Genomic DNA, 26,024 nt, shown 5'->3' on the forward strand with positions numbered 1-26,024 from the left:
AAATAGTCTTATATTGGAAAAAGATGCCATTTGGGATTTTTCATAGTTGGAGAGAAGTCAAGGCCTGCCTTCAAAGCTTCAACAAACAGGCTAACTCTCTTGTTAGGGTATAATGCAGCTGGTGACTTTAAGTTGAAGCCAATGCTCATTTACCTTTCTTATTTTTAAGTGTAGGTTCCTTAAAAATTATGCTAAGTCTATTTACCTATGCTCCATAAATGGAACAACAAAGCCTGGATGATAGCACATCTGTTTATAACATGGTTTACCAAATATTTTAAGCCCGCTGTTGAGACCTACTGCTCAGAAAAAGATTCCTTTCAAAATATTACTCCTCGTTGACAATGCACCTGGTCACCCAATTGTTCAGATGGAGACGTACAAGATTAATGCTATTTTTATGCCTACTAACACAACATTCATTCTACAGCCCATGGATCAAGGAGTAATTTTGACTTTATAGTCTTATTATTTAAGAAATAAATTTCTTAAGGCTACAGCTGCCATACATAGTGATTCCTCTAGTAGATTCAGGCAAAAGAAGTTGACAACCTTCAGGAAACGATTCACCATTCTGGATGTCATTAATAACATTCATGATTTGGGGTACCTGGGTGGCTCAAATGGTTAAGCATCTGGCTTTGGCTCAGGTCAGGATCTCCAGGTCCTGGGATGGAGCCCTGAGCTGGGCTCTCTGCTCAGCAGGGAGTCTGCTTCTCCCTCTCCTTTGCCTCTCCCACTCACTCTCTCTCTCTCTCTCTCTCTTAAGTGAATAAATTTTAAAAATCTTAAGGAAAAAAAGAACATTCATGGTTCACGGGAAGATATCCAAATATCAACATTAACAGGAGTTTAATAGAAGTTGGCTCCAATTTCCATGGATGACTTTGAAGTGTTCAAGACTTCAGTGGAGGAAATAACTGCATATGTGGTAGAAATATCAAGAAAACTAGAGCTAGAAAGGGCACCTGAAGATGTGACTGAATTGCTGCAATTTCATGATAAAACTTGAATGGATGAAGAGCTGCTTCTTATGAATGAGCAAAGAAAGTAGTTTCTTGAGATGGAAACTACTTCTGGTAAAGATGCCATGAAGATTGTTGAAATGACAACAAAGGATTTAGAATATTACATAAATTTAGTTGATAAAGCATGGCAAGGTTTGAGAGGATTGACTGCAATTTTGAAAGAAGTTCTGTGGGCAAAATGCTATCGAACAGCATCACATGCTACAGAGAAATTGTTTGTGAAAGGAAGAGTCAATTGATGTGCAAACTTCATTGTTGTCTTATTTTAAGAAATTTGCACAATCACCCTAACTTTCAGCAACCACCACCTGCATCAGTCAGCAGCCATCAACATCAAGGCAAGACCCTCTACCAGGGTTACAATGCACTGAAAGCTTTGATGATGGTTAGCATTTTTTAGCAATAAAGTGTTTCTTAATAAACCAAACAGACTACAGAATAGTGTAAACATAACCCTTACATGCATTAGGAAACCAAAAATATCATGTCGTTTGCTTTATGGTGATACACACTTTATTGTGGCAGTCTAGAACTGCATCCAAAATATCTCTAAGGTATGCCTGTATCCACAAATAAGTAGCTGGAATTTTTATTGTAACTGCATGAATCAAGGTGGGAGTAACTGACATCTTGACAATACTGAGTCTTCCTATCCATGAACAGGGAAAACCTCCCCATTTATTTTGTTCTTCTTTGAATTAGTTCAATAGAGGTTTGTAATTCTTCACATAGGTTTTGTACATATTTTGTTATATGTATGCCTAAATGAAACAAGCATTTCAGTGTGGTTGTGCTAACATAAATGGCATTGTGTTTTTAATTTCAAATTCCATTTGTTCTTTTCTAGTATACACGAAAGTAATTGGCACTTGCATATTAACCTTGTATTCTGCAACCTTACTATAATTGCTTATTAACTCCAGAAGATTTCTTGTCAATTCTTTTGGATTTTCTACATAGATAGTCATACATATACAAACAAGAAAAGTTTTAATTCTTCTTTTCCACTCTGTGTAACTTTTTTTGTGTGTGTGGAAATAATGCAAACATTTATTTTCTATATCAGACAAGAACACAGCTAAGTAATCCAATTCTACTGCAGCATTATAAAAATTATCCCTTCACCACAGTGTAAGATTTAAATGCATCTGCACAAGGGTGCACACTATATAAAAGGAGTAAGGTGGCTGCTGCCCTGCCAAGCACTTCCGGTCCCTACCCAGGTCATACTGCAATACTGGTGGTCCCAATGGTTTTATCCAAATGAATTGTGTTTAAAAAATAAAGCTTTTAAAAAGACAAGTCAAAATGCCTCAGAAACCATATCTCCAACTCAGACTTCATCTATTTAAATGTTGTATCTACCTCCCACTAATAAACCTTTCACTCAAACTGAGCAATAAATCTTCCACAATGAAGTATCTTCCATGCCCAATTAATCCAAAGGAAAAAAACTGAAATGATTAGTAAAGAAAAATGTAGGGACTAACACACCCTTTTAATAAGTTTTTAAATATTTTTAAGGTTTAAAAAGTGTTTAAAGTTTGTAATTCCTAGTAGGAAAACATTATCTGAATGAATACCCTAACGGCAAACCACTATAGAATGTTTCAGTTGCATGTGGGGCAGAGGGGTAGGGATTCTCTTCACAGCACCCCAGCTTTCTTCATGAGAAGGTCAGAGGTACACTGGTTTGTATTATTGCGACATCCATTAGGTGATCGTTGCTTTTCCTTCAGCAAGGGCTTTATTTGTCAGAAGGGCATTATGCTTGACCTCCAAATTTGGCTGACAATTTACTGATGAGATTCATAATCTTTGGATTGCTCTGATATTTTGACATATTCGCTGGGTTCTGGGCCACATCCTGGAAGGCCACCATAACTTCTGGATCCTGCATGGCTGCGAGAACCTCTGGATCACTAAGAATTTCATTGAGCCCAGGCATTCCTGCCATTCCAGGTATCCCCCCTGCCATTCCAGGCATTCCTCCAGGAAAATTACCAGGCATTCCCCCAGGAAAGCCACCTGGGAAAGAGCCATACTGAGCTCCTGATTGTCGTCTGGCTTCTTCCTCCCTCTGGGCTCTCTCATGTTCTTCCCAAGCCTTCTTAACCCTTTCTTTTCTTTCTTTGATCTCTCGCTCTTCACGTTTTCGCTCATACTTTCTCCGATGTTCAGCAATTTTCTGGGCCCTCGGTTGAACTTCTTTCAGCATTGCACTAGCATCTTCATCGTAATCCAGTTTACAAGCAAGGGCAAGATCATGTGCTGCTTCTTCCCAATGGCCCAGAAGTCTGTGTGCTTTCCCTCGCCACTTATAAGGCTGAGCTGCATCAGGATTTATTTCAATAGCTCTGTCACAGTCTCGAATGGCAGCATTTGGCTTCTGTAATTTGATGAAGACACTGGCTCTCTTGGCATAGAGAATGGCCAAGCGAGGCCTCAGTTTGATGGCATCTGTGAACAAGTCAATGGCTTTCTGTAGTTCGCCATCATTTAGGGCATCAATGGCAGCCACTTTTTTATCATTTGCCTGATCCATCATTTCCTCGGTTATCTCTACATTTTCATCTCCCATTTCTTGAGGGGCATCAGTATCTGGTTCAATCACACCTTCATTGTCAATTTCTAGATCACTTTCCTCACTTGATGGTTCGTCTGTCTTTATGTTTTCCTCTGCCTTCTTACTATCTGTTTTTTCTTCCTTGTTATTGTCTTCTGATTTAGTTTTATGAGTGGCAGGTGGTATTTTACCCCCCATGCTCTCCACCCACTCCTGCAGGAAGCGCATTTCCTCAGTGTGCAGAACACTCGGATCCTGCTTACACATTTTCACGAAGGCCCGAAGCTCGCTCACTTTGTGGGGGTCCATGGTCCAGAGGCGGTGGCAGGCGGCAGGCGGCAGGCGTGGCTGAGGTTGCGGCCCGATTCCAGGTCCATGTACTAGCTCAGCGTGATCGTGTAGAAGCTCCACTCTGTGTAACTTTTACTTCCTTTTCTTATCTTATTGCATTTGCTAGAACTTTCAGCACAATGTTGAAAAGGAGTGGTAAAAGGACATCCTTGTACATGATGTTAGTTAAAAAGCTTTAAGTTTCTCAGCATTAATTATGGGGTTAGCTGTAAGGTTTTTTTGTATATTTATATTACACTGAAGAAATGTCTCTGTATTTTTAGTTTACTGAGAGTTTTTGTCATGAATGGGTGTTGGATTTTGTCAAATGCTATTCAGCATCTATTGATATGATCATGTGATATTTCTCTCTTAGCCAGTTGATGTGATGGATTACATTAATATTTGAATGTTGAACCAGGCTTGCTTACATGTTGAACCAGGATTGCTTACAATCCTGGTATATAATACTTTTTATAAATTGTTGGATTAGCTTTGTGAATATTTTGTAGGGTTTTTGCAGCTGTGTCCATGACAGATACTGGTTTGTGGTTTTCTTTTCTTATAATGTCTTTGACTTTTGTACTGGGGTGATGCTAGTCTCATAGAATAAGTTGGAAAGTATGTCTTCTGCTTCTATCCTCTGAAAGAGATTGTAGAGAATTGGAATGATTTCTTTCTCAAATGTTTGGTAAAATTCACCAGCAAACACATCTGGGTCTGGTGATTTCTGTAATGATGTCCCCCATTTCATTTTTGATAATAGTAATTTATGTCCTCTCTCTGTTTGGTTTTTCTTTTTTTAGTTAGCCTAGCTAGAGGATTACTGACAGTATTGATCTTTAAAAAAAAATAGCTTTTGAGGGCGGAGCAAGATGGTGGAGGAGTAGGAGACCTGGATTTCGTCTGGTCTCAGGAATTCAGCTGAATAGGGATCAAACAATTCTGAACACCTACGAACTCAACAGAAGATTGAGGAAGAGAGTAGCAACAACTCTCTGAAGAGAGAAGCGACCACTTACTGGAAGGTAGGACGTGCGGAGAAGTGAATCCGAGGCAATATTCGGGAGGATAGACGGCGGGGGAGGGGGCCTCCGTCGGCTGCTTCTGGCAAAGGCTAGAGCCGCAGAGCACAAAATTGGAACTTTTAGAAGTCTGCTCCACGGAGGGATGTCACTCCAGTGGCTAAGTGGGAGGTGGAAACCTCGCGGGACAGTGTGGACTCAGGACCCTGGGGGTCACAGAAAGACCGGGGGTGCCTGAGTGCAGCAGAGCTCCCAGGTATCGGAGCGGGGAAGCCGGCTGCAGAGATGGAGCCGAGGCGTGGACTCTCAGCTCGGGGTGGCCATAAACTGTGATCCGCAGCCCAGCTGGGCCACTGCGCCTCCAGCAGGGATCCAACAAGCAGCCGGGGTGACTCCCCTTCCTCCCCCAGGAGGAGCGGCGTGGGAGCGCACCGCAGGGATCTGCTGGGTTTGGAGACTCCACACGGGGTCGGGTGCCAGAGATAGACACGCTCGGTCACAGGCCAGGTGAGCACGGAGTGTGGCCGGAGACCGGGGAGATGGGAGTGATTGACTGCTTTTCTCTGGGGGCGCACTGAGGAGAGGGACCTCGAGTTCTCAGCTCCTCCAGGCAGAGAGTGGGAGGCCACCATTTTCACCCTGGTCCTCCAAAGCTGTACCGAAAGCTTGCAGGGAACAAAAGCTCCTGAGAGCAAACCCGAGCAGCTTGCTTAGCCTGGACCGACAAGGGCGGGGCAATTCTGCCTCCAGCAAAGACATTTGGGAACCACGGCAACAGGACCCTCCCCCAGAAGATCAGAACGAACAGCCAGCAAGCCAAGACCAAGTTTACCGATCAAGGAGAATGGAAAAACTCCAGCGCTAGGGGAATACTGCACATAGAATTCATGGTTTTTTTACCATGATTCATTAGTTTTTCAAAGTTAATTTTTTAACTGTTTTTTGTGGGGTTTTTTTGAATTTTTCTTTTTCCCTTTTTCAACCAACATCTTATCAATCCCTTTTTTTTTTAAAGATTTTATTTATTTATTTGAGAGAGAGAGAGAATGAGAGATAGAAAGCACGAGAGGGAAGAGGGTCAGAGGGAGAAGCAGACTCCCTGCTGAGCAGGAAGCCCGATGCGGGACTCGATCCCGGGACTCCAGGATCATGACCTGAGCCGAAGGCAGTCACTTAACCAACTGAGCCACCCAGGCGCCCAATCGATCCCTTTTTTTAAAAAACATTTTTTATTTTTCATTTTTAGAGTCATATTTTATCCCTTCATAGTAGTTACCCTTATTTTTGGCATATATATATAAGTTCTTCTCTCTTTAAAATTTTGAGATACAGTTTCTTCTAACAGATCAAAGTATACCCTAAACCATTAGTGTATGGCTTTGTTCTAGTCTCCTGCCTGATCAGTCTCTCCCTTTTTCTTTTCTTTTCTTTTTTTTTAAATCTTCTTCTTTCTTCTTTCAAACATATTATCTTACCAATTCTGTTTATAAAACCTTTTATAATTTTCATCTTTACAGTCATCTTCCATCCCTTCATTGTATCAACCCTTATTTTGTACATATATAAGTATTTCTTCCTTTAAAATTTTAGGAGGCACTTTCTTCTAACAGACCAAAATACACCCAAAATCTAGTGTGTGGCACTGATCTATGCACCAGCCTGATCATATTTGATCATATTCTGTTTTTTCTTTGTTTGTTTTGTTCTGTTTTTGTTTGTTTTTATCTTTTTCTTTTTCTTTTTTTTTTTCTCTTTCTTTTTTCTTTCTTTCCCTTTCTTTTCCCCTGGTTTCAGGTCTTTTCTGATTTGTATAGAGTATATTTGCTGGGGACGTTGTTAAAATGTTAGCATTTTGTTCTCTCATTCATCTATTCTCCTCTGGACAAAATGACAAGACGAAAAAAATCACCTCAGCAAAAAGAACAAGAGGTAGTACCGTCTGCCAGGGACCTACTCAATACGGACATTAGTACGATATTGGACCTAGAGTTCAGAATCATGACTTTAAAGATACTAGCTGGGCTTGAAAAAAGCATGCAAGTTATTAGAGAAACCCTTTCTGGAGAAATAAAAGAACTAAAATCTAACCAAGTCGAAATCAAAAAGGCTATCAATGAGGTGCAATCAAAAATGGGGGCACTAACTGCTAGGATAAATGAGGCAGAAGAGAGAATCAGCGATATAGAAGACCAAATGATGGAAAATAAAGAGGCTGAGAAAGAGATAAACAACTACAGGATCACGAGGGCAGAATTCGAGAGATAAGCGATACGATAAGACGAAACAACATTAGAATAATTGGGATCCCAGAAGAAGAAGAAAGAGAGAGAGGGGCAGAAGGTATATTGGAGCCAATTATAGCAGAGACTTCCCTAATGTGGGGAAGGAAACAGGCATCAAAATCCAGGAGGCACAGAGAACCCCTCTCAAAATCAATAAAAATAGGTCAACACCCCGACATCTAGGAGTAAAACTTAGCAGTCTCAGAGACAGAAAATCCTGAAAGCAGCTCAGGAGAAGAGATATGTAACCTACAATGGTAGAAACACTAGATTGGCAACAGACCTATCCACAGAGACCTGGCAGGCCAGAAAGGCCTGGCATGATATCTTCAGAGCACTAAACGAGAAAAATATGCAGCCAAGAATACTATATCCAGCTAGGCTGTCACTGAAAATAGAAGGAGAGGTAAAAAGCTTCCAGGACAAACAAAAACTAAAGGAATTTGCAAACACAAAACCAGCCCTAAAAGAAATATTGAAAGGGGTCCTCTAAGCAGAGAGCCTAAAAGCAGCATAGATCAGAAAGGAACACAGACAATATACAGTCACAGTCACCTTACAGGCAATACAATGGCACTAAATTCATATCTTTCAATAGTTACCCTGACTGTAAATGGGCTAAATGCCCCCATCAAAAGACACAGGCTATCAGATTGGATTAAAAAACAAGACCCATCAATATGCTGTTTGCAAGAGACTCATTTTAGACCCAAAGACACCCCACATTGAAAGTGAGGGGGTGGAAAACCATTTACCATGCTAATGGACACCAAAAGAAAGTGGGGGTGGCAATTCTTATATCAGACAAATTAGATTTTAAAACAAAGACTATAATAAGAGATGAAGAAGGACACTATATCCTACTTAAAGGGTCTATCCAACAAGAAGATCTAACAATTGTAAATATCTATGCCCCTAACATGGGAGCAGCCAATTATATAAGGCAATTAATGACAAAAGCAAAGAAACACATTGACAACAATACAATAATAGTGGGGGACTTTAACACCCCCTGACTGAAATGGACAGATCATCTAAGCAAAAGATGAACAAGGAAATAAAGACTTTAAATGACACACTGGACCAAATGGACTTCACAGACATATTCAGAACATTCCATCCCAAAGCAATGGAATACACATTCTTCTCTAGTGCCCATGGAACATTCTCCAGAATAGATCACATCTTAGGTCACAAATCAGGTCTCAACTGGTACCAAAAGATTGGGATTATTCCCTGCATATTTTCAGACCACAATGCTTTGAAACTAGAATTCAGTCACAAGAGGAAAGTCGGAAAGAACTCAAATACATGGAGGCTAAAGAGCATCCTACTAAAGAATGAATGGGTCAACCAGGAAATTAAAGAAGAATTAAAAAAATTCATGGAAACCAATAAAAATGAAAACACAACTGTTCAAAATCTTTCGGATACAACAAAGGCAGTCCTGAGAGGAAAGTATATAGCAATACAAGCCTTTCTCAAGAAACAAGAAAGGTCTCAAATACACAACCTAACCCTACACCTAAAGGAGCTAGAGAAAGAACAGCAAATAAAGCCTAAACCCAGCAGGAGAAGAGAAATAATAAAGATCAGAGCAGAAATCAATGAACTAGAAACCAAAAGAACAGTAGAACAGATCAACGAAACTAGGAGGTGGTTTTTTGAAAGAGTTAACAAAATTGATAAACCCCTGGCCAGACTTATCAAAAAAAAAAAGAGAAATGACCCAAATCAACAAAATCATGAATGAAAGAGGAGAGATCACAACCAACACCAAGGAAATACAAACAATTATAAGAACAAATTAGGAGCAACTCTATGCCAGCAAATTAGATAACCTGGAAGAAATAGGTGCATTCCTAAAGATGTATCAACTACCAAAATTGAACCAGGAAGAAATAGAAAACCTGAACAGACCTATAACCACTAAGGAAATTGAAGCAGTCATCAAAAATCTCCCAAGAAACAAAAGCCCAGGGCCAGATGGCTTCCCAGGGGAATTCTATCAAACATTTCAAGAAGAATTAATACCTATACTTCTGAAACTGTTCCAAAAAATAGAAATGGAAGGAAAACTTCCAAACTCATTTTTTGAGGCTACCATTACCTTGATCCCAAAACCAGACAAAGACCCCATCAAAAAGGAGAATTACAGACCAATATCCTTGATGAACATGGATGTAAAAATTTTCACCAAAATACTAGCCAATAGGATCCAACAGTACATTAAAAGGGTTATTCACCATGACCAAGTGGGATTTATCCCTGGACTGCTAGGTTGGTTCAACATCCGCAAATCAATCAACATGATACAATACATTAACAAAAGAAAGAACAAGAATCATATGATCCTCTCAATAGATGCAGAAAAAGCATGTGACAAAGTACAGCATCCCTTCTTGATCAAAACTCTTCAGAGTATAGGGATAGAGGGTACATACCTCAATATCATAAAAACCATCTATGAAAAACCCACAGCGAATATCATTCTCAATAGGGAAAAACTGAGAGCTTTCCCCCTAAGGTCAGGAACACGGCAGGGATGTCCACTACCACCTGCTATTCAACATAGTATTAGAAGTCCTAGTCACAGCAATCAGAAAACAAAAAGAAATGAAAAGCATCCAAATCAGCAAAGAAGTCAAAACTCTCACTCTTTGCAGATGATATGATACTTTATGTGGAAAACCCAAAAGACTCCACCCCAAAACTGCTAGAACTCATACAGGAATTCAGTCAAGTGGCAGGGTATAAAATCAATGCACAGAAATCAGTGGCATTCCTATACACCAACAAGACAGAAGAAAGAGTCAATCCCATTTACAATTGCACCCAAAACCATAAGATACCTGGAAATAAATCTAACCAAAAAGGGAAAGAATCTGTACTCAGAAAACTATAAAATACTCATGAAAGAAATTGAAGAAGACACAAAGAAATGGAAAAACGTTCCATGCTCATGGATTGAAAGAACAAACGTTGTGAAGATGTCAGTGCTACCTAGAGCAATCTACACATTCAATGCAATCCCCATCAAAATACCATCCACTTTTTTCAAAGAAATGGAACAAATAATCCTAAAATTTGTATGGAACCAGAAGAGACCCTGAATAGCCAGAGGAATATTGAAAAAGAAAAGCAAAGCTGGCAGCATCACAATTCCGGACTTCCAGCTCTATTACAAAGCTGTCGTCATCAAGACAGTATGGTACTGGCACAAAAACAGACACATAGATCAATGGAACAGAATAGAGAGCCCAGAAATGGACCCTCAACTCTATGGTCAACTAATCTTTGACAAAGCAGGAAAGAATGTTCAATGGAATAAAGATAGTCTCTTCAACAAATGGTGTGGGGAAAATTGGACAGCGACATGCAGAAGAATGAAACTGGACCATTTCCTTACACCACACACAAAAATAGACTCCAAATGGTTGAAAGACCTAAACGTGAGACAGGAGTCCATCAAAATCCTAAAGGAGAACACAGGTAGCAACCTCTTCGACCTTAGCCACAGCAACTTCTTCCTAGAAACATCCCCAAAGGCAAGGGAAGCAAGGGCCAAAATGAACTATTGGGATTTCATCAAGATAAAAAGCTTCTGCACAGCAAAAGAAACAGTCCACAAAACCAAAAGACAACCGACAGAATGGGAGAAAATATTTGCAAATGACATATCAGATAAAGGGCTAGTATCCAAAATCTATAAAGAACTTATCCAACTCAACACCCAAAGAACAAATAATCCAATCAAGAAATGGGCAGAAGACATGAACAGACATTTTTCCAAAGAAGACATCCAAATGGCCAACAGACACATGAAAAAGTGCTCAACATCGCTCGGCATCAGGGAAATCCTAATCAAAACCTCAATGAGAATCACCTCACACCAGTCAGAATGGCTAGAATTAGCAAGTCAGGAAACGACAGATGTTGGTGGGGATGTGGAGAAAGGGGTACCCTCCTCCACTGTTGGTGGGAATGCAAGCTGGTGCAACCACTCTGGAAAACAGTATGGAGGTTCCTCAAACAGTTGAAAATAGAGGTACCATATGATCCAGCAGTTGAACTACGGGGTATTTACCCCAAAGATACAAATGTAGGGATCCAAAGGGGTACGTGCACCCCAATGTTTATAGCAGCAATGTCCACAATAGCCAAACTGTGGAAAGAGCCAAGATGTCCATCGACAGATGAATGGATAAAGAAGAGGTGGTATATATACATAATGGAATATTATGCAGTCATAAAAAGGAATGAGATCTTGCCATTTGCAACGATGTGGATGGAACTGTAGGGTGTTATGCTGAGTAAAATAAGTCAATCAGAGAAAGACATGTATCATATGACCTCACTGATATGAGGAATTTTTCACCTCAGGAAACAAACTTAGGGTTGCTGGAGTGGTGAGGGGTGGGAGGGATGGGGTGGCTGGGTGATAGACATTGGGGAGGGTATTTGCTATGGTGAGCGCTGTGAATTGTGCAAGACTGTTGAATCACAGATCTGTACTTCTGAAACAAATAATGTAATATATGTTAAGGAAAAAAAAAGAAGAAGAAGAAGATAGCAGGAGGGGAAGAATGAAGGGGAGTAAGTCAGAGGGGGAGACGAATCATGAGAGACGATGGACTCTGAAAAACAAACAGGTTTCTAGAGGGGAGGGGAGTGGGGGGATGGGTTAGCCTGGTGATGGGTATTAAAGAGGGTACGTTCTGCGTGGAGCACTGGGTGTTATGCACAAACAATGAATCATGGAACACTACATCAAAAACTAATGATGTAATGTATGGTGATTAACATAACAATAAAAAAAACTTTTTAATCCAAAAAAAGCATGTAATAAACATTGTAGAATAAAAAAAAATAGCTTTTGATTTCATAGATTATTGTTTTCCTGCTTTCAATTTCATTGATTTCTACTCTGATTCTTATTATTTCTTTTCTTCTACTGACTTCGGATTTTATCTGCTCTTCTTTTTCTAGTTGCCTACATTGAAAACTTAGATGATTTAGATCTTTCTTCTTTTCTGATATATGCATTCAATGCTATAAATTTCCCTCTAAGCACTGCTTTCTGAGCATTCCCACAAATTTTGATGTTATGTTTTTATTTTAATTTAGTTTAAAATACTTTAATTTTTCTTGAGATTTCTTCTTTGACCTATGTGTTATTAAAAGTATATTATTTAATCTCCATGTATTTTGAGATTTTCCAATTATCTTTCTGTTATTGGTTTCTAGTTTAATTGCATTATGGTCTGAAAGTAGATATGGTATAATTTCTATTAAATTTGTTAAGATGTGTCTTATGGCCCAGAAAATCATCTATTTTGGTGAATGTTCCATGTGAGCTTGAGCAGAGTCCATATTCTGCTGCTGTTGGATTTGGTCTATAGATGTTAATTATATCCAGTTGATTGATGGTGTTGTTGAGTTCAACATGCCCTTACCGATTTTTTGCCTTCTGGATCTATTTCTGATAGAGGAATGTTGAAGTCTTTACATATGATTGTGGATTTATATATTTCTCCTTGCAGTTCTACCAGTTTTGCTCATGTAGTTTGATGCTCTGTTTGTTAGGTGCATACACATTAAGGATTGTTATGTCTTCTTAGAGAATTGACTCCTTTATCATTATGTAATGCCCTTCTTTATCCCTGATAGCATTCTTTTCTTTAAGTCTGCTCTGTCTGAAATTAATATAGCTACTACTACTTTCTTTTGATTAATATTAGCATGGTATACTTTTTCTGTCCATTTACTTACAATCTATATATGTTTTTTTATTTTAAGTGTGTTTCTTATAGATAACATAGAGTTGGGTCTTGTTTTTTGATCCACTCTGACAATCAGTTTTTTACTTGATACATTTAGACCATTAACATTCAAAGTGATTATTGATATAGTTGGTTTAATATGTACCATATTTGTAACTGTTTTCTATTTGTTGCCCTTGTTTTTTGTTCTTATTTTTGCCTTCCATTCTGTCTGCCTTTTATGATTATAATTTGAGCATTTTATATTCCATTTTCTCTTCTTTCTTAGCATATTGGTTATTTCTTTTTTTAAACTTTTTTTAGTAGTTGCCCTAGAGTTTGCAATATACATTCACAACTAATCCAAGTACACTTTCAAATAACTATATAACACTCACAGGTATTTTGCATACTTCATAATAACAAAATAATTTAATTCCTTTCTCCCATCCATTATATCATTGAATGCATTGTCACTATCATTTGAACACATTGTTACTATTATTTGAATACATTGTTACTATTTTTATTTTGAACAAACTGTTACCCAGTAGATCAACTAAGAAGAAGAAAAATAAGTTTTTAACTGTCCTTACTCATTCCTTTTAGATGCTCTCCTTTTCTTTATGTATGTCCAAGCTTCTGACCTATATTATTTTCCTTCTCTCTAGCAAATTTCTTTAACATTTTTTACAAAGCTGGTCTACGGACAAGAAATTCCCTCATTCCTCCCCCTTTTTTTGTCTCAGAAAGCATTTATTTCTCCTTCACTTTTAAAGAATAATTTTGCAATATAGAGAATTCTAGGTTGGTGAGGAGTTTTTTCTGTCAACACCAAATATTTTGCTCCATTCTCTTATTGCTTGTATAGTTTGTGAGAAGTCAGATGTAATTCTTATGTCTGTTCCTCTCTAGGTGAGATGTCTCCCCCTGCCCAGCTTCTTTCAGGAATTTTTTGTTACCTTTGATTTTTTATGGTTTTAAAATGATTTGCATAGATGTAGTTGGTTTTTTTGTTTGGGCTTTTTTTTTTGGCATTTTTTTCTGCTTGGTGTTCTCTGAGTGTATTCAACATTACTTTGGGGGATGTCATCAGTCATTATTGTTTCAAATATTTCTTCTGTTTATCTCTTTTCATTCTAGTATCCGCATTATACATATGTTACACCTTCTGAGTAGTTCTTACACAGTTCTTAGATATCTTGTTTGGTTTTGGTTTTGGCTTTTATCAGTCTCTTTGTGTTCTTTGCTTTTAAGTTTTCAAGGTTTCTATTGAGATATCTTCAAGTACAGAGATCTTTGCTCAGCTATTTCTAATCTATTAATGAGGTCATCATAGGCATTCTTAATTTGTCAGTGGTTTTGATCTCTAATATTTCTTCTTGGTTCTTTCTTGGAATTTCCACCTCTCTGCTAACTTTGCCCATTTGTTTGTGCATGTTGCCTACTTAATCCAACCGAGTGCTTAGCATATTAGTCATAGTTGTTTTAAATTCCTAGTCTGATAATCCCCAAATCTCTGCCATGTTTGGTTCTAATGTTTGCTCTTCTCTTTAAATTATGGGGCTTTTTCCTTTTGGTGTGCCTCATATTTTTTTTCTAATAGTAGGACATGATGTACCAGGTAAAAGGAACTGCTGTAAATGGATCTTTAGTAATGTGGTGGTGAGGTGTGGGGGGAGGGCAAGCATTCTGTAGTCCTAGGTCTCAGTCTTTTAGTAAGCCTATGCCTCTGGACTGTGAACTTAAAAAGAGCCAGGAAATTAACACTGGTACATTACTATCCTTTAATTTTCAGGCTATGCTCAAGTTTCACCAAATGTCTCTTTATTATCTGGAACAGTTCCTCAAATATTTTGACTTTTATATCCTTGACACTTTTGAAAATTGCAAGGTTATTTTTATAGATGTCTCTCAATGTATTGTCTGATGTTTTCTCATGTTTAAACTTGGATTATACATTCAGGTTATTCAGAACTATCACTGCAGTCCTTTTCAATGCAGTAGGTGGTGCACAGTTTTGCTTTGTTCCATTACTGGTAATATTTCCTTTGATCTCTTAGTTATATGGTGCCTTCTAGGATTTTCCACTATAAATTAATTTTTCCCTTTTGTAATTAATAAATATTATGTGTGTGGAAGAGAGAGGGTACTTTGAAATTATGTAAATATCCCATTCTTTACCACACTTATAACTTATTCATTTAGACATATAAATGACAGATGATAGATAGATTATAGATAGATAGATAGATAGATGATAGATAGATAGATAGATAGATAGATAGACAGATAGATAGATAGATAGATAGATGATAGATGATAGATAGATGGTAGATAAATGGATACAGAGATTCAGTATTTACTGATATTATTTGATGGGTTTTAATCTATTACTATGGTTATTTATTTTGGTGTTCAAATTATCTCCTACTTGGTCAGTGTCACTCCATTCAAATCAGGCTTCTGTTTCCTCTTGACATGTCTCTTGAGCATTGTCTTGGTTTCTTGTATGAGATATTTGTTCCAAGCTCATCTTGCATTCTCCCTAATCTAGCCCTAGAATCAGCCATTTCTCTAAAGAGTGTGATTCCTTCTCTTAGAGAATGATATTTAGAAGTCAAGATCCAGGAATTAGGTTAGTTCATTGCTATTGAGATCACTGCAATCAGATCTTCTCAATGGACAGAACTAGAGAACATATATGTTTGTATGTATGTGCATATGCATACACAGACACATTTATAGCTATGTTGTTCCATATCTATATAAAAAAAAACATGAGATCCCACCAATATCTCCAATTTAATCCAACACAATTGAGTTCATTCTAGTTTTCTACTTTTCCATATTTTTACATCTCTTCTCTGACAATGAGAAAATTGACTCCCATTGCCCTAAATGTACTTACTTATTTGATTAATTCTTTCTATGTAACTAACACCTTGTCTACACTGCCACCACCTTCCTCTTGCTGATGCCCTCCTCCCCTTACCTGGACTCCAACACCTTACACCAGGCCCTTTCCATGCATGGTACCCTCCTCACCTTGCTTGAATTTCAACACCATTTATAGGATGCTTCTTCTTGGGGAAACACTCCTCACTCTGTTCTGATGACCTCTGCCAAGATGTTGCTACATGTAGCCATTCCTCCTTGCCATTGGGGCTCTGACTTCCCACACCTGGCCATCCCCCTTCCATGGAGAGGTCTTCCTTATTTTTCTCAGGCACTGATGCTCCATACCAGGCTGCCCGCATTTCTTGTGTAGACTCTCTCCTCATCTTGGTTGAACTCTGTCACCCGGCACCAGGTGACCCCTTAACATGGATGTCCTCAACCTGCTCAGGTTCTGATACCCTATGCTAGGCCATACCTAATGAGAATATCTTCCCCATTCTTTTCTGTTTAAGATTTATTTATTTATTTATTTATTTATTTATTTATTTATTTGGGAGAGAGAGACATCAAGAGCCAGGGAGGGGCAGAGAGAGAGAGAGAGAAGGAGAGAAGCAGGCTTCCCACTGAGCATGGAGCAGACACCTGGCTTGATCCCATGACCCCAAGATCAGAACCTGAGCCAAAATCAAGAGTCAAACATAACCAACTGGGCTACCCAGGTGCCCTTATCTTTCTCATTCTGTTCAAGTTTCCACACTTCATGCTGGTCTTCTCCTTTGTGTCCCAATGTGGGTGCCCTTCTCACCTCAGTTGAACTTCATATGTTGGGCCTCCCTTTGTGTAGATGCCCTCCTCATCCTTCTTGAATTCTGAATTCTCCAATCCAAGTTGCCCTTCATGTGGATACTCTCCTCACCCAGCTTGGCCTTTAGCACCCAGTGTAAGGCAGTACTTCTGTGGGGAAAGTCCCCCTTACTGTACCTGGAATCTGTGGCTCTTTCTCCCTTTCGGTGCTGACACCTATCTTGTTCTGCCCTTAGTAATGATTTCATAACTTAATTTTTTAGGGTATAAAGCCATCTCTTCAGTTTTTTAAGGGTGACATTAGTCTCTGCCACATATCCCCAGAATGTGATATTGTTTTTATCATCTTGAGTAGGGGCATGGAAAGAGTTTAAGAGACTTCCACTTGATTTTTCTCACCATAATAGTTCTTACGCCTTAGACCAAGGAAGTAATGTGGGGATCCTGCAGCTACCAAGTAATTCCATTCCAGTATACATTCAGGGATTGGAGAAATGACTACTGAATGGATTTGTGGGCCCAGTGGACCCACTGTGCCCACTGTGAGCTGTACCTGGGCCAGGACTCCATTTATTACCTGATCTTCATAAGTGCCTTCTCTAGTGGGGTTGATAATGACATTCTGGGGATCCAGATAGTGTTAACTAGGACCCTGTGTTCAATAGTCCTTAAAATGACTGGATATTTCCCTTCCAGTTACTGGAATAAATGCCCAAAGGTCCCATGGAGAGGGACTACGAGTATCATTAGAATTTGCTTTCCATAATGTTGAAGGGTCTTCCTTCATGGAGACCTTTCTTCAGTCAGTGCATTCAAGGTCTCTCAGGTTTAGAAACTGAGCAAGGGATTGTGACTTTCCTTGGTGCAAGTGCTCTCAGTTATTTATCCTTGGTATCTTTTGGTTGTATATATTAAGCAGTAATTTTTTTTTGGCTGCCTATCTATTTAATCTCTAGGAACACCATGTTCTATTAACCATACCCACAGCTTGCTGAGGGTCAGGTGGTCCTAGCTACCACCCTGTTGTTCTATTGCCAATTGATTGTTCATTACAATAGTAGCATCTTCCTTACTTCTGGCAGTAAAGTGCCTCCACCTCACCTCTATGATTTTGGGATTTGATTTCCATTGCTATCAGAGACCTCAATTTAGTAATAGTTAGCCCTGACCTACAGAGAAAAGTGTGTTGTTGGAAAACCCAGAGTTGGTGTGTTAAGAATATGCAGACTATGACTTGCTGAGTGAGAAAGCTCAAGCCACCCCCACAGGGTTGGCAGGTAATTCCCTTGGCACCTGAGCTCCCACTGTGGGGAAGAGAAAACCCTAGGGCCATTTTGATTGAAAATACAGTTTCGATACACTCACACAGAAAAAGTAAAGTCACAAAATTTATTACTTTCAAGTCCCAAAATGGGGTGCAATGAGAGAGAGGAAAAGCATTCCCACATCCCAGGTCACCAGTGAGCAAGAGAGAGAGCACAAGCAGGGTAGCAAACACCTATTACTTATAAGGAGGTTGGGGCAGCTGTCACTAATGGACCCAACTCTGAATGGCCATTTTAAAAGACACCCCAGGAAAAGCAAGGCGGGAACTTGGGGTGAAAATCCTAAGCTTGGGTCCTTATCTAAATGTCCATACTCTGGGTGTGCGCAGAATTGTCAACACTGCAAAAATGCCTAGGCAGCTACTCAAAATGGATGTTTTGTCATCACAGAAAGTCACCAAGAAGCTCCTCAGTGGATGGCTAATGCTGCTCTCATCAGTGCTTCCCCCTCCATCCCCCCGCCCCCCACTCTTTGGCTTTAATGAAAGGATTGAGCCTTCTGTGGCACATTGTTGGCTGGTGGGTTTTTTAGTCTTATGCAATTTATCTTCTGTAGCAGTCTCAGTTTTATGAGCCATTTGATGTCTTCCTCACCTCTTTGTTTTGGCCACTAGAATTTCTACTTAGTATGAGCCATTGCTTTCTCCGAACTTCTAAGAGTCAGCCTAGCAGTGTTGCAATGCTTCCCAGGATCCCTGCTAGGCTCTTAAATCCTATATCCTAGGAGAACAGTCCCATATTAATCAACTCTCCCTTAACCAAGTTTATATTCTGTCCCCTTTGAGCCAGCACCCTCAGCAGTATTCCCATACATTGTCTCCTAGCTTTTGCCAATACATGTTGGCTAGGTTCACTGCTCCTATGAAAGGCTCACTTCCCTGGGTTGAGCAGCTCCTCTTTCAGCTGAGGGCCTCAACTGTGTACCATCACCAGGCAAAGTTTACAGCAGGTTAGGAGAAGGAATGCTTCAACTTAGATGGGGTGGGGTGGGATCTGAGCTGCATACTACAGCATCTACTGCAGTATTCTTGACCCAGAAGAAGTTTAGGATATATTAACGAGCATGGTTAAATCAGTATAGTCACAGGGAGAACTTCTATGTCTACTCTGATTGTGTTTCTCCAGGCTCTACTCCTATGTACATAGTTTATATAACTTTATTCTGTGCATAGCTTAATAATCTCTTAATATGATCTTGTGACCTCATGCATTTAGCGTGCTCCCACCCCAATATCTCAGCTCTGTTCTCCCTGACAGAAGGGAATCAAGAGCCAAAGCACCATGGCTTTTTAAAATTTTTCCCAATATGGTGTTAAAAAATTTCTACTTCAAATCACCCAGCCTCTGTTCTTTTCTCTCTTCTTAGCCCTTATTTGCCTCTTTTCTAATAATTACTAATAATTGTGAAGAATAGGAAAAGGAAGAATATGTTTGATCATCAACTGCCCTTTTGAACAAAGGTCACCTTTATGTTACCTCCCAATTTTTAATCCCTTCCTATTTCCCAAATGTAATGGTAATTTAGTTTTATCTGGTTTTTTAAATTTACATAATTTTTTTATATTTATAGAAATTAAGTCATGCAGTATGTACTCCTATGACTGGCTTCTTTAATTCATCATTATGTTTGTGAGTTCAATCATGTTGAATGCAGCCATTGTTGATTTATTTTTAGTAATGCAGAGCAGTTGCATAACCCTCACCTAAATTTTTTTTCATTATTTCCCCCCCAAGGAGCCTCTTTAGACATGAATTTTAATGCCATAGATATACTGTATATCTGTGGTATATAAAAGAGTAAGACTTTTCTGACCCTCAAAAACTAATTTTTACCTATTGGAAACAATATCATCCTTTGAGAATGCATGCTATAGAATATTCTAATATATGAATATACCATTTTTAATTCATTCAAAAGTGATGAATATTTGAGTTGTTTCAGTTATTTAATGCTCCTATGAACATCTTTGTGCATATTATTTGATGCACATATGAACACATTTCTGTTGAATATGTACCTAGAATTTCTGGGTCATAAGATGTGCATATATTCAACTTTTGTAAATAATTCCCAATACTTTTGCAAAGTGTTTGTACATGTTTATGGTCTTATCAACAAGGTATGAGAATTCCAGTTGCTCCACAACTTCACCAATACATGATGTACCAAATTTTCATTCTTAGCTATTCTTGTGGGTATGTGGTGATGTCTCATTCGTTGTTTTGACATCTATTTCCCTATTGGGTAATAATACTGAGTGCTTTATATTTGTTTAATATTTAATTGGATATGAGGTGTGTGTCCGTGACATTCTTATTTAAGTCTCTTGCCTACTTTTCTATTTGGTTTCTATCTTTTTTTTATTGATTTGTATGGGTTATTTATATATTTTATACATGAGTCATCTATCAGTCACATGTCTTATAAGGATAATATTCTCTTTCTCAATGGTATCTCTAACAAACAGAATCTCTTAATTATAATCCAGTTAAATCCAATTGTTTCTTTACTCCAAGTAGCTTTACTCCATAGAGATACTCATGTTTTTAACCATAAGCTTCTTTGCATTGCCTTTAATGTTAAGATCTACAGTCTTAACTCTTTAAATGTTATACTACAGAATTCACCAGTGAAGCCATGTGGTCCTTGTTTTTGCTTTGTTGAGAGGTTTGTCATTACTGATTCAGTCTCTTGTTATAGTATGTTCACGTTTTTCATTTCTTCTTAAGTCTGTTTGATAGTTGTACATTTCTTAAAATTTTTCCATTTACCTAGATTATCTAATTTATTGGCATACAGTTGTTTATAATAGTCTCTTTTTATTTCTATAAGGTTGGTAGTAATGTCTCTACTTTCATTTCTGATTTTAGTAGTTTGAGTCTTTTATTTCTTGTTCAGTCTAACTAAATATTTATCAGGTTTTTTTTTTTATCTCTTCAAAGAAAAAGCTGTTGGTTTTGTTGATTTTCTTTATTGGTTTTCCATTCCCTATTTTGCTTAATTCCATTCTAATCTTTATTATTCTGTCTTTCTGCTAACTTTGGGTTTAGCTTGCTCTTCTTTGTCTAGTTCCTAGAGATGTTAAGTTTCATTTACTGATTTGGTATCTTTTTTCTTCAATATCTGCATTTACAAGAATAAATTTCCCTTTGAGCAGTGCTTTGCTACATCCCATACGTTTTGGCATGTGACGTTTTTTATTTCATTTAGCTCAAAATTGTACTTTTCAGCTACAGAATTGCTATTTTATTTCTTTTTGCCATTCCTATCTTTTTATTGATACTCTATTTGGTGAGACACCATTCTCTTGACTTCCCTTAGCTCTTTGAGCATATTTAAGACAGTTGATTTAAAGTTTTTGTCTAGGAGCTGAGGAAAGATGGCAGAGAAGTAGGGGACCCTATTTCAACTGGTCCCCGGAATTGAGCTGGATATCTACCAGACCACTCTAAGCACCCACGAAACCAGCCTGAGATGTAAGATCTGGATCTTTACAAACAGGGTATCACAGGAGGTTGGTTTCGAGGTACGAAGCAGGGAGCTGTGATTCCACGGGCAGATATCAGAGGATAAATGGCAGCAGGAGGGTGCCTAGCCATGGGGATCCTGCACCGCAGGTGAGCGACAGCCTCGCGCGCTGGGGACGGGGCACAGACTCGCAGAGGCGGGGAAAGACGTTAGGACAGCCCCCAGGGTGGAAACCCAGAGCGGCAGAGTCTCCCGCGTGAACTGGGAGCGCTGGCGTTTTAGAAGCACAAAGGGCAGAGACGTGCTCCGACCTGGAGGCAGGACTGGGGGCACTGCAGAGGGGCGCACAACCCAGGACGCTGCAGTTTATAGCAGCACAGACAGAAACGGAGACAGCGTGACCTGGAGAGCTCACTGAAGAACAGACTGCGATCTCTCTGTTCTGAGGCAGAGGGTTGGAAACAGTCTCTTCTGCTCTGACTCGTGGAAGAGACATGGGAAGCTGCCAGGGAAAGCCACCAGAGAACAAAAGCCCCAAAAACTGATTCCTGCTGAGCCCATCCCCTGCCACACGGGGGCAGGGCAACTCCGCCCAAACAGGGTTGCCTGAGTAACAGCAGGGCACGCCCCTCCCCCAGAAGACAGGCTGGGAAAACAAGAGGCCAGCAACCCTAAGGTCCCAAGAAAACAGCTGCATCTTGCTTGGGTTCTGGTCAATAATTTGGACTCTATACATTCCCTCAAACACCCATCAACAGAATGACTAGGAGGGGGAGCCCCCAAAATAGAAAAGACTCAGAGATTATGACTTATGCTGCAGATTTACAAATGGATGCAGATATAACCAAGATGTTGGAGAAGGAATTCAGGTTAGCAATTGTGAAGACAATGACTAGAATGGAGAAATCAATTAATGGCAACATAGAGTCTCTAAGGGCAGAAGTGAAAGCTGAATTGGCAGAACTTAAAAATACTATAATTGAGATCCAATCCAACCTAGATAATCTAACAGCTAGGGTAACTGAGGCAGAAGAACGAATAAGCAACCTGGAAGACAATATAATAGACAAAAAGGGAAAAGAGGAGGTCAGGGAAAAACAACTCAGAATCCATGAAAATAAAATCAGAGAAATAAGTGACACCATGAAGCGTTCCAATATCAGAATAATTGGAATCCCGGAGGGAGTGGAGAGAGAGAGAGGACTAGAAGATGTATTTGAGCAAATTGTAGCTGAGAACTTCCCTAATCTGGGGAATGAAACAAACATTCACGTCCTAGAGGCAGAGAGGACCCCTCCCAAGATGAAGGAAAACAGGCCAACACTCCAGCATGTAATAGTAAAACTTGCAAATCTTAGAACCAACGAAACCATCTTAAGGGCAGTTAGGGGGAAGAGATTCCTTACATACAGAGGGAGGAACATCAGAATAATCTCAGACCTATCCACGGAGACCTGGCAAGCCAGAAAGGCCTGGCAAGACATATTCAGGGTACTAAACGCGAAGAACATGCAGCCAATAATACTTTATCCAGCAAGGCTGTCATTTAGAATGGATGGAGAGATGCAGAGCTTCCATGACCGGCAGAAACTGAAAGAATATGTGACCACTAAGCCGGCCCTGCAAGAAATATTAAGGGGGGTTCTATAAAAGGAGAAGGACCCCAAGAGTGATATACAACAGAAATTTACAGGGACAATCTCTAAAAACAACGTCTTCACAGGCAACATGATGACAATTAATTCATATCTTTCAATAATCACCCTCAATGTGAGTGGGCTAAATGCTCCCATAAAATGGCACAGGGTTGCAGATTGGATAAAAAGACAGGACCCATCCATATGCTGCCTAAAAGAGACTCATTTTGAACCTAAAGATACATCCAGACTGAAAGCGAAGGGATGGAGATCCATCTTCCATGCCAGCGGACCTCAAAAGAAAGCTGGGGTAGCAATTCTTATATCAGACAAATTAGATTTTAAACTAAAGTCTGTAATTAGAGACACAGAAGGACACTATATCATTCTTAAAGGGTCTATCCAACATGAAGAGCTAACAATTGTAAATATCTATGCCCCCAACATGGGAGCAGCCATCTACATAAGCCAACTGTTAACCAAAATAAAGAGTCATATTGATAACAATACGTTAATTGTAGGAGACCTCAATACTCCACTCTCAGCAATGGACAGATCATCTAAGCAGAAAATCAACAAGGAAACAAGAGCTTTGAATGATACATTGGACCGGATGGACCTCATAGGTATTTACAGAACATTCCACCCTAAAATCCCAACAGAATACTCAATTCTTCTCAAGCGCACATGGAACTTTCTCCAGAATAGACCACATACTGGGTCACACATCAGATCTCAACTGATAACAAAAGATTGAGATTATTCCCTGAATATTCTCAGACCACAATGCTTTAAAACTGGAACTCAATCACAAGAAAAAATTTGGCAGGAATTCAAACACTTGGAAGCCAAAGACCACTCTGCTCAAGAATGTTTGGGTCAACCAGGAAATCAAAGAAGAACTTAAACAATTCATGGAAATCAATAGAACAAAAACACATTGGTCCAAAACCTATGGGATACTGCAAAGGCAGTCCTAAGGGGGAAATACATAGCCATCCAAGCCTCACTCAAAAAAGTAGAAAAATCCCAAATTCACCAACTAACTCTACACCTTAAGGAACTAGAGAAAAAGCAACAAATGATGCCTAAGCCATGCATTAGAAGAGAAATAATTAAAATTAAAGCAGAGATCAATGAATTAGAAACCAGAAACACAGTAGATCAGATCAACGAAACTAGGAGTTGGTTCTTTGAAAGAATTAATAGGATCGATAAACCACTGGCCAGACTTATCCAAAAGAAAAGAGAAAGGATCCAAATTAGTAAAATTATGAATGAAAGGGGAGAGATCACGACTAACAGCAAGGAAATAGAAATAATTATTAGAAATTATTATCAACAACTATATGCCAAGAAACTGAGCAATCTGGATGAAATGGAGGCCTTCCTGGAAACCTATAAGCTGCCAAGACTGAAACAGGAAAAAAATGACAACCTGAATAGGCCAATAACCAGTAACGAGATTGAAGCAGTGATCAAAAACCTCCCAAAAAACAAGAGTCCAAGGCCTGATGGATTCCCTGGGGAATTCTACCAAACATTCAAAGAAGAAATAATACCTATTCTACTGAAGTTGTTTCAAAAAATAGAAACAGAAGGAAAACTTCCAAACTCATTCTATGAGGTCAGCATTACCTTTATCCCCAAACCAGGCAAAGACCCCATCAAAAAGGAGAATTTCAGACCGATATCCCTGATGAATATGGATTCCCAAATCCTCAACAAAATCCTAGCTAATAGGATCCAAAAATACATTAAAAGGATCATCCACCACGACCAAGTGGGATTTATCCCCGGGATGCAAGGGTGGTTCAACATTCGCAAATCAATCAATGTGATAGAACACAGTAATAAGAGGAGGGAGAAGAACCATATGGTCCTCTCAATTGATACAGAAAAAGCATTTGACAAAATACAACATCCTTTCCTGATTAAAACTCTTCAGAGTATAGGGATAGAGGGAATATACCTCAAGTTCATAAAATCCATCTATGAAAAACCCACAGCGAATATCATCCTCAATGGGGAAAAGCTGAGAGCCTTTCCCTTAAGATCAGGAACACATTAAGGATGCCCACTCTCGCCACTATTGTTCAACATAGTACTAGAAGTCCTAGCAACAGCAATCAGACAACAAAAAGAAATAAAATCTATTCAGATTGGCAAAGAAGAAGTCAAACTCTCTCTTTTCGCAGACGACATGATACTTTATGTGGAAAACCCAAAAGACTCCACCCCCAAATTACTAGAACTCATACAGCAATTCAGTAATGTGGCAGAATACAAAATCAATGCACAGAAATCAGTTGCTTTCTTATACACTAACAACAACACTTCCATGCTCATGGATTGGAAGAATAAACATTGTTAAAATGTCTGTGCTACCCAGAGCAATCTATACCTTCAGTGCCATCCCGATCAAAATTCCAATGACATTTTTCAAAGTGCTGGACCAAACAATCCTAAAATTTGTATGGAATCAGAAAAGACCCCGAATCGCCAAGGAAATGTTGAAAAAGAAAAGCAAAGCTGGGGGCATCATGTTGCCCGATTTCAAGTTATATTACAAAGCTGTGATCACCAAGACAGCATAGTACTGGAACAAAAACAGACATATAGACCAATGGAACAGAATAGAGAACCCAGATATGGACCCTCAACTCTATGGTCAAATAATCTTTGACAAAGCAGGAAAAAACATGCAATGGAGAAAAGACAGTCTCTTCAATAAATGGTGCTGAGAAAATTGGACAGCCACATGCAGAAGAATGAAACTCGACCATTCTCTAACACCATACACAAAGATAAACTCAAAGTGGATGAAAGACCTCAATGTGAGACAGGAATCCATCAAAATCCTAGAGGAGAACATAGGCAGTAACCTCTTTGACA

At 39.1% G+C, this 26,024-nt stretch overlaps 1 protein-coding gene and 1 pseudogene across 2 annotated transcripts in view; one reads left to right on the forward strand and one right to left on the reverse strand.

The window, feature by feature from the left end:
- Positions 1 to 26,024, forward strand: part of RGSL1 (regulator of G protein signaling like 1) — a 104,945-nt gene that overhangs the window by 40,561 nt on the left and 38,360 nt on the right. The window lies entirely within an intron of this gene.
- On the reverse strand, positions 2,794 to 3,918 carry LOC114222864 (hsc70-interacting protein pseudogene; annotated as a pseudogene).

This window comes from Eumetopias jubatus, unplaced genomic scaffold (assembly GCF_037043125.1).
Source record: "Eumetopias jubatus isolate StellerSeaLion01/CBP00866 unplaced genomic scaffold, mEumJub1_p1.0 scaffold_12, whole genome shotgun sequence".
NCBI lineage: Eukaryota > Metazoa > Chordata > Mammalia > Carnivora > Otariidae > Eumetopias > Eumetopias jubatus.